The 18,964-nt window shown below is 41.7% G+C and overlaps 1 protein-coding gene across 5 annotated transcripts in view; it reads right to left on the bottom strand.

The window, feature by feature from the left end:
• The window catches only part of Dennd2b (DENN domain containing 2B), a 187,101-nt gene that overhangs the window by 133,482 nt on the left and 34,655 nt on the right, over positions 1–18,964 (bottom strand). For 2 of the 5 annotated variants that reach the window (XM_050163405.1, XM_050163407.1), the window contains exon 1: positions 17,316–17,545. The exons of 2 other annotated variants lie outside the window; for them this stretch is intronic. The gene's annotated coding sequence lies outside the window, so the exon portion shown is untranslated. Of the gene's footprint in view, positions 1–17,315; positions 17,546–18,964 lie in introns of those variants that run through there. One more of the 5 variants, XM_050163412.1, reaches the window with a different exon arrangement.

Below are 18,964 nucleotides of genomic sequence, written 5' to 3'. Positions count from 1 at the left end.
CAGAAGCCTAGGTCTAGACAAAGGAAGGCTGGGTACTCCCTAAGCTGGGCTGGAAAGTACAAGGACCTAGAGGCTGGGAACTAAGTACAGTATGGGTGACCTCAATACTCAAGAAATTACTGATTTTGGTTAGCGAGATTGATGGAGAGAGACCTCCACAAGGTAAATGGAGACCATGTCTCTCCTTGGAAGAAGGCAAGCACGAGGCAGTATGCTTGGATCTCCTATATCAGCAGACTGACGGGTCCTGGGCAGAGCACCACTCCTTGGGACTCACAAGTCATCACTGTTGAAAAGTGAGGCAGGATCTACCTATAGGAACAAATGCTTGGTTATAAATACCTCTCACTTTGTGCCTTGATATTCTTCACCTTTTCCTTTCTCTCACCAAGTCAAATGTCAGTTCTCCAAACATTGACCTTCAAAGGCCAAGATCAATTCCCTTGTGCTCCATGCAGCCTTCTTACACCCTTCTTATCCCCAGCCAGTTCTATAACACTCAGAATTGTCTCTACTACATACATAGTACAAGGTCTTCGACATGTCCCATGAATCTACCCACCTTGGTGTTCATCTGTAGCTCTTTATTATAAGCACTGAGGCAAGGTCTATGTCCTCCATGTCTCCCTGTCACACAGAATTGGCCTTAATACACTTACTGTGCAGGATGCCTAAGAGCTTACAGTTCTAATAAACTGCTATCTCCTCCCAAATGTCCACCCCTTTTACATATTTTAAGGCTCACATTCAAGCCTCTGTGGGCCCTTCATAGTTCTTGGTGTTTTGCTTTTTTAAAGCTAAAACAATGCTGTTCTACCTGAAGATTGCATGCAGCCTGAGTCAGCCCACTCTGCAGACAAAGTCAAACAAATACTGTGGCACCCAGAAGCAAGCATCATGCTAGGAGAAACCATTCTGGGGAGGGTTTTCCCTTCATGCAAACGGGGTGTGTATGCGCACATGCACAAATGCACACACTTGTTTGTATATGTATGACTGTGTGTATACTTGTCTGTATGTTTATGTATGTGTGTGGTATATGTGTACATGGGGGGTTGTACCCTTGTCTGCATGTGGAAGCCAGAGGAGGATGATTAGTGTCCTGCCCTATCCTTTTCCCCCTTATTCCTTTGAGAATGCGTCTGTCACTAAACCCAGACCTAAGCTGGCAGATAATAAGACGCAGAAACCCTTCTTTTTCTGTCCCCACAATGCTGAGGTAATAAATAGGCTAGCACAGTCACACTTTCCTTTTTGCATGGTGCTAGGTATTTGAACTCAGCTCCTCGCGCTTGTGCAGCAGCATTCTTACTGGTTGAGTCACCTCCCAGCCCTTCCAGTTAACTGTAACAAAAACAAAATGGAATTCAGGATTTTATTTCCCTTATACAATTATTTCCCAAAATAGGGAGAGGAGTATTTATTGCAATTAGACTCATCTTACAGCTAGGCAATGGTGGCTCCCGCCTGTAACACCAGCAAGAGTATCAGGAGTGGAAGTCCAGTCTAAACTCTATAGCAAGTTTGAGGACAACTTTGGGCAACATAAAACCTTGTCTTTCCAAAAGCAAAAACAAAAGCCCTACACCATCATCAAAAATAAGATCACCATACTCCTTAACCCTTTCAGTCAGCCTGAGTGACCAGAGCGATGGCTCAGTAACTAGCAGTCAAGAGACTTGCTGCTCTGGCTGAGGACACAAATTCCATTCCCTATGCCCCTGAACCTATATGGTGACAGCTTACAACTATCCACAACTCCGGTCCCAGCACTTTCTTCTGGCCTCTGAGAGCATCAGGCATTAATTCCACTTACATACACAAAAGCAAAACACTCATACATATAAAATAAAAATAAATATTTTTAAAAATATAGTGAGCTTGATAAAGTATAAATAAAATAGCCTTAAACTATGAAAGGAGGACTAAATGGTAAAATTAGAAGAATGAGCCTGGCGATCATGGTGCATGCCTTTAATCCCAGCACTTGGGAGGCAGAGGCAGAGGCAGAGGCAGAGGTAGAGGCAGAGGCAGAGGCAGAGGCAAGCGATCTCGTGAGTTTGAGGCCAGCCTGGTCTACAGAGCAAGTTCTAGGATAGCCAGGGCTGTTACACAGAGAAACTGTCTCAAAAAAAAAAAAAAAAAAATTGAAGAATGAGTAAGTTAGATGGGGAAAAAAGGATGCTTATTGTAGAAACAAATGACCAAGTTAATCCGTAAAACACAATGCCTTCTTCAAAAATACTACCAATTCACAGAATGACTGATATCGAGTCTCAAGGAGATGAGGCAGACTATGGAAATAAACAATATGTTTCTATGGTAGAAACAATAAATTCACAGACAATCAATGAGCAGAAGCTGCAAAAGAGTCAGAAACACTGTAGCTACATTACAGCTACCGGGATAAATCTACAATGAAAGAGACATTAAAGGAATGACACATGAGGTGAGAAAGACGAAAAGGAACGTGGCTCCCAGAACTACCCTGTAGACAAAAGACATTTTTGGACAAGCGGCCTCAAATCTATAACTAAATATGTAACAGATGAAAACTGTCGGGAAATGACAGAAGGGTTTAGTCTGAATATAAAAGACTTAAGAGATGCCTGAAAAAGGACAGACATGGGCAAATACTGTGACAACATTCTTATATCTATATATCTATACAGACAATGCGTGTTACAAAAGCCCCAATCCAAACTTCTTCAGCCTCTTCAGAGGGTATACTTATAGGATACATTTGTATATAAAACGCAGAGTAATTACTTTTACTTCAAATTCTTTAACTAGGTATACATACTCCTAGAGCAAATAAAATGTCGTCGAGGGTCATTAAGATGGCCCACCAGGTAAAGATATCTATCACCAAGTCTGACCATCTGAGTTCAATTCCCAGGACCCACAGAGTAGAAGAAAAAGCTATTCCCTCAAGCTGTCCTCTGACTGCCACATAAGCACCAAGGTGCACCTCTGTACTGCACTTCCTACATAAAAAAATAAATTAAACTATAATGAAAAAAACAAATAAAAAGAACTTTGGGGGCTGGAGAGATGGTTCAACAGTTAAGAACACTGACCTGTTTTCCAGAGGACCAGGGTTGAATTCCCAACACCATATGACAGCTTGTAACCATCTATAACCTAAGTTTCAAGGGATCTAATGCCTTCTTCTGGCCTACATATGCACCAGGAATTCAAGGAGTACACACACATACTTGAAGGCAAAGCACCCATATACATAAAATATAATTATTTAATAAAAAGAGAACAGTGGATGGAGAGATGGCTCAAAGGTTAAGAGCACTGGCTGCTCTTCCAGAGGACAATGGTTCAGTTCCCAGCACCCATGAGGCAGCTCACAACTGTCTGTAACTCCAGTTCTAGGGGCTCTGACACCTTCACATAGATATACATGTGGGAAAAATACCAATGCACATGAAATAAAAGCAAATAAATTCTATTTAAAAATAACTAAGAAAAATATAAAAGTAAATTAAAAGAAATTTGATCTTAGCTTAGTATAAATTATTATAATTATAGTATGCAGGAGGTTAGCTGTAGGTTCAAGTTTGGCTTGGTATATGTAGTGAGTTCTAGGACAGGTAGGACTACATAAAAGACCTTGTCTCAGAAGTGGGAAGAGGGAAAGAGATAGAGAGTCAGGAATAGAAAGAGACAGAGGTGGAGGGGCTTTGATATTAAGAAATATGATTTTCCACTTTTACTCTTGGTTCCAAATTGGAAGAAAGCCTGATCTCTAAATTAAGTTAAATCTGGAGTTAGTAGCTCCCAGCCTGACTCCTGTCAAAGTCACCACAGTTTGGGAAGAAAGGCCACGACCCAAAAGAACCATAGGAGTTGAAGAAGCTCTTTATTGGTGGTCTCAGCTTTGAAACTACAGGTAATAGTTTAAGAGAACATTTTGAGAAATGAGTACACTTATGGATTATTTGATAATGAGGTACTGATGGTGGATATAAAGGATCTGGAGATGATGCAGCAGCTATAGTGGTAGTACTGGTAGCAGAGGAAGCTATGGTGGCTGTCCTGCCATAGTAGTAGAGGAGACTATGATGGTGGTACTGGTTATAGCAGAGGTGGATGGTGACGAGCCAGGATATGGAAACCAAGGTAATGGATATGGTAGTGGAGGAGAAGATGAGGGTTACAATGAAGGGGGAAATTTAGGTGGAGGTAACTATAGTGGTTGTGGGAACTATAATGATTTTGGAAATTACAGTGGACAACAGGAATCAAATTGCGGACCCATGAAGGAGGGCAGTGTTGACAGAGGACGCCTGGGCAGTCTCTATCACTATGGAATTGGTGGGGGGAGTAGTATACATAGTAGCAGAAAGGGCTACAGTTCCTATTGGGAGAGAGTAAGGAACTGCCAGGAAACTATAGGTTACTTTGAGATAATTGTCCCAAACACATTATAGGAATTATAAAACTCTGCCCAGAAAGGAACGATGATCCACAGTCATAAAAGTTACTTTAGTTTAAACAGGAAACCCTTCTTGTTCAGGACTGTCAGAGCCAAAGTTTGCAAAATATACAGCTACTGATTAATGTGATGTAGTAAGTATCAACTGGATGTAAATTATTTTTCATTACTTCAAGTATATTGCCAGTTCCAGTTTCTGACATCCTCTTGTAGCCTCTGAAGACACATGTGGCACACACACTTTGTGGGCACACACACAAAACACAAATTAAAATTAAATTTGAAAGAAAACATGAACACATAAATAAAGGAATACTACAGAAATTAAACGGCCATTAAACATATTATTATTATTCTATTACAGTAATAAAATTAAAAAAACAACAATACAGTACCATTGATATGATCTGACTTACAAATATTTATCATTTGCATCCCCTTCAGTTAGCCAGAAATAAGCACTCTCATTCACCCTAGCAGACGGGCACACCGAAAGTCAAAGACTTTCTGGAGAACAATTTGGCTAAACATGTCGCATCACAGTCTCTAAAAATATCCATTTTTAAAAATCTGTTCACTTTCTTTCTAGAAATGTAACTCACTCCCCAAATACTTGGAATGGCATTGAAGTCCATGAGCATAAGGATGTCAGTTTGTCTAGACCAGCACTCAACCACTGGCCTACATCCCTGGCCATTACGGTATCTACATCTACAGCATGTGTATGTCGAAGGACAATTGGGAGTTTCTAAATATGAATAAGAAGATGAAATAAAGTAGGTAAACAATTGGCATTTTGTGAATGCATATTTATTTTTGGTAAGTGTGTAAACTATTATTTCTGTATATTTACATAGTAGGAGAGTTGAGGTTTTTTATTTTAGGGTTTTTTGGTTTTTGTCTTAATCTCCTACTTTTTCTAGAAAGAATGAACTACTTATGTAAAATTCAACCAACTAGTGGATAGGGAAATGGATCAGCAGTTAAGAGATCTTACAAAGCACCTGAGTTCTTTTCCCAGAACACACTTGACAGCTCATAACCATCTGTAACTCCAGCTCCAGGGAATCCAGTGCCTTCCTCTAGTCTCCTCAGGTACCAGGCACACATATGATCCACATACATACATGCAGCTAAAAACATTCATACACATAAAAAATAAATAAATCTTTTTTGTTTTTAATTCAACTAACTAACTATAGAAGAGCTGTCCCATCTTTGAGGCGTGAATCACCCACTATCTTAAAAAGCAAGAAATGAAAGAAAAGGATGTGTCCACACAACCAACCCTGCTTCCAGAGTGCAGAGAAGGGCTCCATTCTGCCTGGAGCTGATGTGTGGATGTGAGAGGTTAAGGAAGTCAACAAAAGAATATCAAAAGCAAAAGAAATGGGAGAGAAATGCCAGCAATATTGATACAACACATGATTCCGGCATGTTTGAAAGGCCAGGGTATATATGCACAGATGACTTGAAGTCAAAGTCAAATGGCAAAGCATTTGAAAGTCATAGAAAAGGACGGAGTTATCTAGTGAAAAAAGAATCCATAAAGAGATTCTGTGGTTCATTTACAGAGGATCAGAAAGGGCAAAACAAGTAGAAACAGGAGAATAATTAGGGATGGGAATGTATGTGCTTTCTGAGAAGGTGGGAGAGGACCACTTAGGGCTGCAAATGCTCTGTCTCATGATCTGAATGGTAACTACATGGAATTTCACACACGCTGAGCTCCACTACTCTGAGATTAGTATTTATGAACTACGTGCTATTCCTCAATTTTAAAAAAGAAAAGAAATAAGTATTGTTAAGTTCCGTGTTTTGCAAAGCTTGTTTAAAGGAGCCTAAGAACTTGAGGGACATCGGAGCCATAGAAGCTTGGATGTTCAGCCAGAACAGGCCAAGGCTTTAGTGGGGTTGGAGGCAGCAAGTCAATGAGGAGAGAGCCCAACTAAGGACACATTTGGAAAGTGAGACTGGAAAGGCTTTTTAAGTGTGATGCCGATAGGAAGAGAGAAATGGGGGATGACTGATATCATGAAAAGAGCTTGGTGAATACATGAGCTTTATACTATTAGCTTTATAGTGTACAGCTAAGTATTGGACATGGGAAGTTTGGAGGTACCTGTGGGTCATCTAGCAGCCTGTCAGATCATCTTCCCAACATAAAATCATTTATCTTCACCACAATTTTATAAGGTAGGTACTATTGTTGCCTCATTTTACAGATGAGTAAACCAATGCACAGAGAGAGTAAGGAGCTTCTCTAGGACCACACACTCTAAAGCAGGCCATGTGACTCTAACCCAAATTCTTTCTTATTTTATTTTATTTTTTACATTCCAACCACAGTTCTTCCTCCCACCCCCTCTCAACTCCCCTCCAACGTAGCCTGAATTCTTAAGGGAACTGCAGATATATTGCTGACATAAGGTAGTGGAAGCCCTGGGGATAGTTGAGATTCCACAAGAAAAAGGTGCATAAAAATGAAAAAAGAAAACACACTTCTCAAGCTGGGCAGTGGTGGCACATGCCTTTAATCCCAGCACTCGGGAGGCAGAGGCAGGCAGATCTCTGTGAGTTTGAGGCCAGCCTGGTCTACAAGAGGTAGTTCCAGACAGGCACTAAAGCCACAGAGAAACCCTGTCTCGAAAAACCAAAAAAAAAAAAAAAAAGAAAAAGAAAAAAGAAAGAAAACACACTTCTTATAGCTGCTGTAAAGGTTAAATGAGATGGCCTTTAAAAAAAACCACAAAACTCAATTAAGAGGACCTGTTTAAGAGAAGTATTTATTTGGACAGTACTGTACAGGGGCTGGAGAGATGGCTCAGTGGTTAAAGAGCACTTCCTACTCTTCAAGACAACATGAGTTCAATTCCTAGCACACACTTCAGGTGACTCACAACTTCCTGTTACTCTGGTTCCAGGGAATCCATCACACATGCGTGCATGCACGCACACACGGAGAGAGAGAGAGCTCCACAGCATAACTAGCCTAGAGGGAAATCCTCATCTCTACTTTCTTTCTTAGTGCTGTAATTAGTCAAAGCCTTCACACCCACCTAGCATTTACAAGGCTTCTGGGGATACCAACTTCAGTCCTCCCCAAATGCTGGACCCATAGCATACAGGTAACATACGGTAGACACGAGGAAGAACTGTATAAGCAACAGTAACAGAACACCTCTCTCAAGACTAGTGTCTGACAATGACTCCCTAATTAGGGATTCCCTCTACCCTACTCTAGTTGACCTCCTCCGAAAAGGAGAAAAGGTAGAAGAAAGGAATGAATTCAACAAATCTTTAGATTCAAAGTTGCCTTAGAAAAATTAACATACAAGATCTCAACTTTATATCAAAGACAAACAAAAGCTGCCACAACGGACCCTTCCCACTCAGAGCAGTTTTCCGAGAACTCTCAGGGATACAGCCACACACACTCTAGTAACGGCTGTACTTTATCAGAATAGGCCCATATTATTTCCAACATACTTGCTCCAGAATACTAAGTTCTAATTTAAACAAACAACTCCCACGCTTGTGGAAAGGCCTTCATTGGGCCAGTCTGGTACTTTCAGCACAATCTTTGTGAGCCTTTAAAAAACATAGGCAAGGGTCGGGCGATGGTGGTGCATGCCTTTAATCCCAGCACTCTGGAGGCAGAGGCAGGCAGATCTCTGTGAGTTCGAGACCAGCCTGGTCTACAGAGCTAGTTCCAGGACAGACTCCAAAGCCACAGAGAAACCCTGTCTCAAAAAAAAAAAAAAAAAAAAAAAAAAAAAAAAAAAAAAAAAAAAAAAAAAAAAAAAAAAAAAAAAAAAAAAAAAAAAAAAAAAAAAAAAAAAAAAAAAAAAAAAAAAAAAAAAACATAGGCAAGCCAAGCAGCGGTGGCGCACACCTTTACTTTAATCCCAACACTAGGGAGGCAGGTGGATCTCTGTGAGTTCGGGGTCAGCCTGGTCTACAAGAGCTAGTTCCAGGGCAGGCTCTAAAACTACAGCAAAACCTTGTCTTGAAAAAGCAAAAACAAAACAAAACAAAACAAAAAAACATTATAGGCAAAATTCTTTTGGTGAAACTTTCGTTTGTTTTTCCGCCTGCCTCTTCCTCCCAAGTGCTCGGATTAAAGGCATGCACCACTACCGCCTGGCTTGGTGAAACTCTTAAAAGACCATCTCCAGAGTTTACATGTGCTCCCCAGTTGCTTATGCTGATGAGGGAGGACATGCTTTATTCCAAAGTTCCTTTCAAACTAAAAGACTAATCATCAACACATCTGATGTAGACTTCCTGTATAAAACAAAACACAAAGTCACAACTGTATTACATAATCATAGGTCTAAAAAGGAAGACTCTAAAGACAAAAGATAAAGACAGAAAGCTCTGCTTGCTTAGCCAGAGGGTAACAAAGAAGGGATGAGCACAATGGTACATGTGCTGATGGCCACTCGACTCAAGGAAGACAGTTTGTTCTCTCTGTAGTCATCTGTGAATAGGAGACACGGGAGAACAGTGGGGGGGGGACACTAAAAGCAAACTAGCTAACTACAAGGAGATAATTGATAATCTGTGCTGTCAATCTGGAAACCTTAGCCTTCCTCTGCACAGGGAAGACGTGAAATCCTTTGAGAGCAAGTGGTTTAACAAAGACTTAGGGACATCTAAAGATAAGAGTCACTCCAAACAGTCAAAATTCTGTATCAGGAGGTTACATTTGAACACCAAAAGGACAGCACAGTCCTATCTTTCAGAAAACTTAAAACACTCCTCTAGGGGGCTGGAGAGATGGCTCAGAGGTTAAGAGCATTGCCTGCTCTTCCAAAGGTCCTGAGTTCAATTCCCAGCAACCACATGGTGGCTCACAACCATCTGTAATGAGGTCTGGTACCCTCTTCTGGCCTGCAGTCATACACACAGACAGAATATTGTATACATAATAAATAAATATTTAAAAAAAACACTCCTCTAATAAGTGATAAAAATGACAAATGATCACCAAATATAAAGATGTTAACTGTATAAGCAAGTTATCATTCTGGGTATAGCAGTACATACCTTTAATCCCATCACTCAGAAGGCAGAGAAAGGCCAGCCTGATCTACAAAGTGAGTTCTAGGACAGCCAGGCCTACGCAGAGAGACCCATCTCAAAAAACTAAAAAGAGAAGAGAGGAGGGGAAGGGAGGAGAGGGGAGGAAAGGGTAGGGTAGGAGAAGGGATATTAAACAACATGCAACCAAGTATGTCTGACTTTTAAAAACAGCATCACAAAAAACTTCTTTCTGAGACTCTACAACTATCAGAACTAAGTTGGAGAGCATTCTTACAGGAATTCCTAGGAAAAGCTCACCAACTGACTGACCATGAGTATTACCACCCTCTGAGGAAACTTGGACAGTGTTCCTTCCTATCCTATAACCAGAGGCTAAAGACAAAACAAAATGGCTCTCAGGAGATTCGAGACACAAAATGGGAGAACAAACTGGGGGCTCATTTGGACATAACTTCCTCTGTCTCGGCCTAAAGATAACCATAGTCTAGAAACTAAAAAACTAAGCCATTAAGGACTGGTGCATACCCTAATCACAGCATTAATGGGGCAGGTGATCCCAAGAGTTCAAGACCAGCTTGGTTTACACAGCAAGCTCCAAGCCAACCAGGGCTACATAGTGAGACCTTGTCCCAACAAAACAAAATTGAGCAGACATTAAATTCCAGAAACAGGTGAATAAATGGCAAAGCTGTAACTTTAACTTGTGACTTCCTACTTCAAATGACCTTCCCTGAGAGATGTATCATGTTAGAGACCAGATCCCAAACTGAGTCATGTCTGTAGAAGTACTGTCATTTCAAAGCCCAATTCAACAACTCAGGGCTCCGGAGCTAAGGACTCTGAATGGTAAAGGGTGTGTGGAGGGCTGAAAGGGCCATTGTTTTTATTTATTTGTTTAACAACTTTCATGCACTCCAGCCAGGGAAGCAAGTAGGCTAGCTGCAAATCTTTACCTCTTTCTCCTCTTCCCCTCTCATCCCCAGCTCTGAAGCAGAAACTCCTGCTCCTCCCACCAACCCTCCATCCACTCCAGCAATCACGCAGATCTTTCTCTCCTTCCCTGCCTCATCACTCTATCCAGCCCCCAACTCCACCAGACTTTACCTGGGAACCACCAGCCAAGCCTGCCAAAGCCAAGTAGGCCAGCAAAACAGGTAAATGAACTTCAAGTCTTTACTTTCCCTCTGCTCCTCCAAATGTAACCCCCCAGTCTCATCTCTGTAGTTCTGTAGCAGACTGCCTCTTGTGGCCTCTCCTAACTCTCTGCTGCCATCCCCAGGGGACTAAGTGGATCCCAGTAGAACAACCTGGTTTCCTCTTGTGGATCCCCTCAACCCCCCATCCTAACCCATCCCCATTCCTAGTGTCAGCTCCTAATACCTAGAAACACATTTTACCTGGAACCCCCCACACCTATCAGAATCCAAAAATTTCCTACCAGGCAACACACAGCTACCACACTGTCCTAAGAACCAGAGAGGGTAACAGAAACCAAGGAACAGAACACCCAACTAACAAAAACAGGACCAGGTATCAGTACCTATAATTACAATCTTTCCATACCCAGGGTCCTAGATGCTAGTGCCAAAACACAATCAACAGCCAGGACAATATGTCTTTACTAGAGACCAGCAACCCTACCATCGTAAGTTCTGAGTATTGCAACATAGCTGTAGCACAAGAAAAAGACCTTAAAATAGTCTTTACGAATATGATAAATTTCCTAAAGAAGAAATGAATAAATCCCTTAAAGAAATCTATGAAGACACAAACAGTGAAAGGAAATTAATAAGACAATACAAGACCTAAAGCTGGAAATAGAATCAATAAAGAAAAACAAAACTGAGGTAAATATAGAAATGAAAAATTTAGGAATTTGAACAGGAACCTCAAGCCAAACCTCACCCACAGAATAATAGAGATGAAAGAGAATTTCAGGCACTGAAGACATGATAGAAAAAAATGGACACATCAGTCAAAGAAAATTCTAAGTCTAAAAAACATTCTGGCACAAAACATCCAGGAAATCTATCACACTAGAAAAGGCCAAATCCAGGGGTAGCAGGAATAGAGAAAGGAGAAGAAACTGAGGTCTAAGAAAATGTTTTCAACAAAATCATAAAAGAAAATTTCCCTAACCCAAAGAAGGTGATGTCTGTCAAAGTACAGGAAGCATACAAAATACCAAAGAGATTGGACCAGAAAAGAAAGGCCCCTCAGCACATAATAATCAAACACTAAATGTACAGAACAAAACCAGAATATTAAGAGCTACAAGGGGAAAAGACCAAGCATCATATAAAGACAGATCTATTAAAATAACACTTGGCTTCTCAATGGAGACTCCAAAAGCACAAAGGTACTAGATCTAGTTCTATAGACTGAGACCACAGATGCCAACCCAGACTACTATACTCAGCAATCACAATAGATGGGGAAAAATAAGATATTCCATAAATCAAATTTAAGCAAAATCTATCTACAAATCTGGCCCTACAGAAGAGGCTAGAAAGAAACCATCTAACTAAAGATGTTAGCCACACCCCCAAAAAGAACAAGAAGTAATCCTATACAAGCAAGTCAAAAGAGTGGAAACACACACACATACCCCAAAATAACAATAATTAACAAACACCGCTCATTTATAACTCTCTACATTAATGGCTTCAATTCTCCAATAAGAAGACACAGACTAATAGAATGGATGAAAAATAAGGATCCATCCTTCTGCTGCATCCAGGAAACATACCTTACCATCAAAGATAGACATCACCTCTAGGTAAAAGGATGGAAAAAGATATTCTAAGCAAATGTACACAAGAAGCAAGCTGCTGGAGCCATTCTAATATCTGACAAAATAGACTTCAAGCCAAACTTAATCAGAAGAAATAAGAGATAGGGAAGAACACTACATACTCATCAAAGGAAAATCCGCCAAGAAGACATTATAATTCTTAACATCTATGCACCAAACACAAGGGCACTCAAGTTCACAAAAGAAACACTACTGCAGCTTAAACTACATATTGACTCACTGATAATGTGACTTCAAGACCCCACTCTCACCAACAGACAGGCCATCCAGACAGAAACTAAACAGAAATGCTGGAGTTAACCTATGTCACAAACCAAATGGACCCAACAGATACTTTACAGAACATTTCACCCAAACATAAAAGAATGCACTTTCTTCCCATCAATCAGCTCATGGAATTTTCTCCAAAATTGGCCACATACTTGGGGCATAAAGCTTTCAAAAGACACAAGAAAATTGAACTAACACCCTGCATTCTCTCTGCCACACAGACTAAAGCTCAATATTATCAACAAAAGCTTACACGCTCATGGAAACTGAACAACTCACCACTGAATGAAAAATGAGTCGACAGAAATTAAAAACTGAATTGAATGAAAATATACAACACACCCAAGTTCACTGAATGAAAATGGATACACAACATACCCATGTATATTGAATGAAGATGGATACACAACATACCCCATCTTAAGGGACACAATGAAGGCGGTTTTAAGAAATAAGTTTCTTATTTATAAAAAAGAAATAAAAAATAAAAATAAGTTTATAACACTAAGTGCCTACATAAAAAAAAACTTTCTATCTTCTTGAAGAACCACCACACTGATTTCCACAGTGGTTGCACAAGTTTGCATTCCTACCAGCGATGGATGAGTGTTCTCCTTACTCCACATCCTCAACAGGATGAGCTGTCATTTATTGATCTTAGTCATTCTGATAGATGTAAAATGAAATCTCAAAGTAGTTTTGATTTGCATTTTCCTTGATTAAAGATGCTGAACATTTCTTTATGTGTTTCTTAGCCATTTGAGCTTCCTCTCTTGAGAATGCTGTTTAGATGTGTACCCATTTTTAAAGTGGGTTATTTGTTTTCCTGATGTCAGATTTTTTCGTTTTTTAAATATATTTTGTATATTAGCCTTTTCCTCTCCTTATTTTATTATATTTTATTATTATATATTTAAAAATTTTTATTTATTCTTCTCTCATACAATACATCCCAGCCACAGCTTCCTCTCCTTCCACTCCCCCCAGTTTCTTCCATCTTCCCTCTCCCCTAGATACACTCCCCTGTCCATCTCTCCCAGAAAAGAGCAGATGTTCCAGGGATGTCAACCAAACACACCACAACAAGATACAGTAAGATCAAGCACAAGCCCTCCCAGGTGAGGTAACCCAGTAGGAGGAAAAGGGTCCCAAGAGCAGGCAAAAGAGTCAGAAACACCCCTACTCCTAGTCAAGAGTCCCCCTCCAAAACCAAGCCAATAATCATAATAATATATATGCAGAGGATACAGAGCAGACCCATACAGGCTCTTTGACTGTCACTTCAGTTTTTTGTGAGCCCCCAACTGCTTTGTTGATTGAGGGATGTGCTCTCCTGGTGTCCTTGACCCCACTGGCTCCCACAACTCCTCCTCCCCTTCTGCAGGATTCCTCGAGATCTAAGAAGAGGGAACTGATGGAGACCTCCAACATGAGCTCTCTTTCTACATAGTGTTTGGCTATGGGACTCAGCATCCACTCCTAGCAGCTGCCGGGGCAGATTCTCTGGTAATGACTGGACTAGACACTAATCTATGAGTATAGCACAACATCATTAGGAATTATTTTAGTAATTTTTCTTTTTGGCCAGTTGTATCTGGTCAGAGACCTTAGGTTCCTGGTCATCCAGGCAATGCCAGGCATGGGCCTCTCCCACAAGTTCTGTGCCACCATTGCCCCAACACATCTTGTAGGCAGGACAGATTGTAGGTGGAAGGTTTTGTGACTGGGTTGGTGTCCCAGTCCCATCACTGAAAGCCTTGTCTGGTTACAGAAAATGGATGGTTTGGGCTCCATATTAATTACTAGACATCCTTGTTACAGTCACCCTCTAGATTCCAGAGAGTTTCCACCTTTTCTGTGCCACCTTCCAATATCTGATACTCTTTGGTCTAACAACCAAGTCTTCAGAATACTAAAGAAGTTCAGAAGGAAAAAACCTATAGTCTACAGAGGGAACAGCAAGAACTCCAGGCTATTCAAACAGAAGTCTAATGAGATAACTCCATCTACCACTGCCCTTCCTGTGTCCAGTATCTGTGAAGAGTCAAAGAGGCTGTCTATAAACCTGGGGATTCAAGGACCCCTTATGTTCTGTGGCAGTACACACAAACACAATTCCTTGGTAAGAAATCTCTAAATCCTTCTACACTACCACGCAATAGTCCTCCACAGGCTTCTTATTGTTCCACCAGTAACGAAAAGTGAAGTATATTGGTCCCATTTGGTATTGGTCTCATTAAGAAGGGTAATCTCAGTTCGTATTTTTCTTGTTTTAAAATTCAGCATTTTTAACTGGAAGCAAGAGAATATATGTATGGAGAGCATCTCAAAACGTTGAGGGCAGGCAAGAAAAGGCTCTTAAATCATAGCACTAAACTCTAGCTCTCAGGGTAGTTGTCAAAGAAAAAACTGTTACTGGAGGATTGCAAATCCCACACAGAACATACAGGACAAGGCACCTGTGGAACTGCTCCACTCACAGTCCATTTCAGTGCGGCCAGCTAACATTCAGCTCCGCTCTTTTTCCCAGCAACCCTGTGGTCAACACAACTAACTCCTCCCCAGTTACCCAGCTACTACTGCAGGATACTTACCACCAATAGAGCAAAAACTGAAACACCCAAATACTTTGGTTACATTTCTTTTTTAGCTTCCTGATTATGAAGCTATGGCATCACATTCCTGTACACCAATGTCACATAAGTCTTCTAAAACCATTGTTCTGGTCATTACTTTCCTCAAAAACTTTTAGAAGCTTGATGATGTCTGTGGGATTCTAGCCCTTGAGCCAGAATCCAAGCTGACCACAGTCCCTGCAGCTGACCTCCCACTGCTCACTGTGGAAGCAGCACTGGAGACTGAGTCAGCAAACTGGGCACCAAAGTCCCTGGTCTGCCAGTGACCACTGTGCCATCTTGAACAGTACCTATCGCTCTGATCCTGTCTCCTTAAAACAGGAGCAATAGTGAATGATGAGAGAGCATCCAAGGGCTCATGGCACAGAGTATTGCTCCTTTGACTTTTCTCCCTAGTTTCCATGCAAACGGCCCACTCTGTTCTCTTGAAAATCCCACCAACAACTCTGTACCATTCATTTGGACAACCACACTTCCAAGCCTGACTCAGAGAGCATCTCTTCTGGGACATGCTCCTGCCTCATAACCATTTTCTAGTTGATGACCTATAATTCTTATAAGTCAATCAACTAGATATTTATTTGTGTCAATTCTTTCTCCACAAGTATACAAAGTGAAGAGCAAGCACTTCACTAATTACAAAAACCACAATAGAAAATAATTGATGATAAAGGTTACCTTGAAACTGCCAGAAAAAAAAAGAGTTCCTTTTTGACCCAATTAAGGAATTGGAAACACTTCCAATATGTATCTTTCTCCCAATATTTATCTGAATTAATCTCTTCCCCATCTTTTGCTGTCTTTCCAAAGGTAATGTTTACTTAGTAAATATGAAAGAGTGCTGAATCTGTTAGTCTCCTAAAGCCTGTCACCCAGGCCAGTGGAATCCAGACAGCTTTTGCTTCACAGTATGCATTTACTGGAGCCTCTGAGTCTTCCTAATTCAGCATAGTATTTGGAGATCAAAGACAATTCAGTCCTTTAGATTAGGTTTTCTAGAATTTACACTATTTCTGATTCTTTAGAAATCTCATACTTCTGGAAGAAAAAAAAAATTCCACGAAGGGAGAAGGGTGGGGTGTTTCCACACCTGTAATCCCAGTATTTGGGAGGTGGAGGCAGAAGGCTCAAGAGTTTTGAACCAGCCTGAACTACGTGAGACCTTTGCCCCCTGCCCCCCAAAAAATCAACGAAGGCATTCATCTTCTGAAAAACACCCTTTGTAGAAAACAAAAACAAAACAAAGCAATTATGTGGTCAATTGGGGGTTTCCTTGTGGCCCTTAACATCTTGGACATTGGATAACTACTTCTTTACCATTACCCTGCAATGCAAAAGCAGAAACATCTGGCTGGAAATGAGATCAATAGCTGGTTTGAGCCATTATGGCAAATTCTTTCATTTGATCAAGAAGCTATTTTATCCATATTTAAGCGATTATAAATTATGGTCATACAAAATTCCCCTAGAATACTGCAATACTCCTTTTAAAAACAGCTGAAAATGTTCAGTTCTTTCACTTTTACTTGGATACTAGCTTTTCAGACGCTTAAGGCAAAACAAATGCTGAAGTGTGTTCCTTCGGTGCTAGGTCATTTCGTTCACACGGGAAAGTTGTAAGAAGTGTATAGAGCAACAAACCCCGTTTAACAGGTCCAAGTGATAGAAGACTAAGTTAATTTCCTTTGTTTGAGTAGGAAGCTAGTCTGTGTGGGTGCCTGTGTGAGCTCACCCAGCTGCACTGGAGCTACACAGGCTCAGGTAAAGGCAGCTCAACTGTGTCTCCCAGGCTGCCTGTGATCCGCAGTTGTGCACAACTCTAGATCCGGGTTGGGGCTGCACACCCCACACAGCGCAGCCCGGGCCTGACCGGAAGACAGGGCTATCCACGATCGCCCGGGAGTGCAGTCCCCAGCAACTCAGAAAGCCGCGGCCCTCACGCTAGTACTCACGCAGCAGGAGCCCCTGCCTGGGCCCTGATTAGGAAAAACGGAAGGGCTTGGTTCGCCACAAAACGGGAATCGGTTTCTTATCCGCCACCCGATGGGGAGCTGAAGCAGCACGGCTTCTCCTGCGGGCGCCCGGGAGCACTTACCTCAGGCGCCGGAGCTGGCCGGGAGCTCCGCGCAGCCCGAGCTGCCCCGGCGCCGCACAGCCCGAAGGAGGGGCCGCTCCCGTAGAGAGGGCGGTCGGCGGCGAGCGGGTATCCGCGCCCCGGGCTGCAGGCTGCAGAACCAGGGAAGGCGTGCCTTCTCCAGAGACCTAAAGGGTGGGCTGCTGCAGCCGGGAGGAGGGGTGTGCTCCCGGGCGGGGGAGGGGGTGTGTGCTGCTCGGCCGGGGAGTTGGGGGGAGACGGGGGAGGGAAGCCAGGGTGGGAAGTCGGGCCCCCAGACCGCACCGCCTTCACCTCGGCACCATCCGACCAAGGATTGTCTGGATCTGGAGCAGAAGCACAGGGGATCAGAAACTTTATGTCATTTTCTCATACACACGTGACCCCCCTGCAGTCCAGATGGTTTCAATCACCGGAGGAAAAAAGCCGCTCTGCTGGTATGCATGAAAAGCCGGAGCTGGGAAAGTCTGGGAAAAACTGTCTGTACAGCCCACTTGCCTTCAAACAAACCCAAGCGCTCTTTCCGTTCTGCTGGCTTTGGGCCCAGGAGCCATACAAGACCCAAACGACATTAAAAGATGTTACCCTGGGTATTGCAGCCAGTAGCAGAACTAAAGCTCTAGGGTTGCAAGGATCTGTTCTGAAGTCTAAGCCCCACAGGAATTGTAAGAATTTAAAATACTCCACGTGCACACAAAACCAAAAAGGTAGAAATGAACGTCATTCAATGATGGAGAAACAGTTACTGGTGACTGTCTTATTTATTAATGGAATTCAATGGAAAATTGTTGATCCAGTATAACAATCCATTGGAAAAGGCTATGTCATGTACAATCCAGACCCATACTTACTTGGTGGTGTTCTATAAACCCACATAATTTTATTTCTCCTCCCATAAATCACTTACAACTAGATCTTGGAATTGGAACGAGCAACAGTAAAAATTGACTTTCAAAATTTAGAATTTCAAATCGATAATTTGGCGGAGAGTGGTGGCACATGCCTTTAATCCCAGCACTAGAGAAGCAGAGGCAAACAGATCTGGGTTCAAGGCCAGCCTAGTCTTCATGACCAACCAGTTCCAGGATAGCCAGGTCTATACAGAGAGACCTTGTCTGAAAGCAAAACAAAATTTACAATTTTAGGGCTGGTGTATAGCACAACGTGAGTCTCTGGGTTTAGTCTGTAATCACACTGTAATTTTACATTGACTGGCTGCATTTCAAAAGAACCAATGTGTGTAGATGGATATAAGCAGGCTCTACAGCCAAGACCTGTTTCAAAACCAGGGCCAACTCAATTGTCACATATCCCAAAGAGATGTTTACTCAGCTGCAAGACAAGCACCAAAAATAATAAGTTTAAGATTCATCCTGGAAATAATTCAACTTGCTCATAATCAAACACAAATAGTGGCAAGAACTAAACTGATTAAAAAAAAAACTACTGTTCCTTTGCCAAAAAGAGGATATAAGACATGAATTCTGGTATTAACTCTTTATCCCCATCATACTGACATCAGAGACGTCTGGACTGTCAAGTAGGCTTTACCTTTGGAGACCTTACCTTCAGTGTGACAGTCATCTTATGTGAAATAAATAAATCAATTCCTGATAAGTGGAACTAGTTTT

This window comes from Alexandromys fortis, unplaced genomic scaffold, assembly GCF_014885135.2.
Source record: "Alexandromys fortis isolate MF-2015 unplaced genomic scaffold, M_Fortis_MF-2015_v1.1 scaffold_129, whole genome shotgun sequence".
Classification (NCBI taxonomy): domain Eukaryota; kingdom Metazoa; phylum Chordata; class Mammalia; order Rodentia; family Cricetidae; genus Alexandromys; species Alexandromys fortis.
This window is presented reverse-complemented; position numbering and strand designations above follow the sequence as displayed.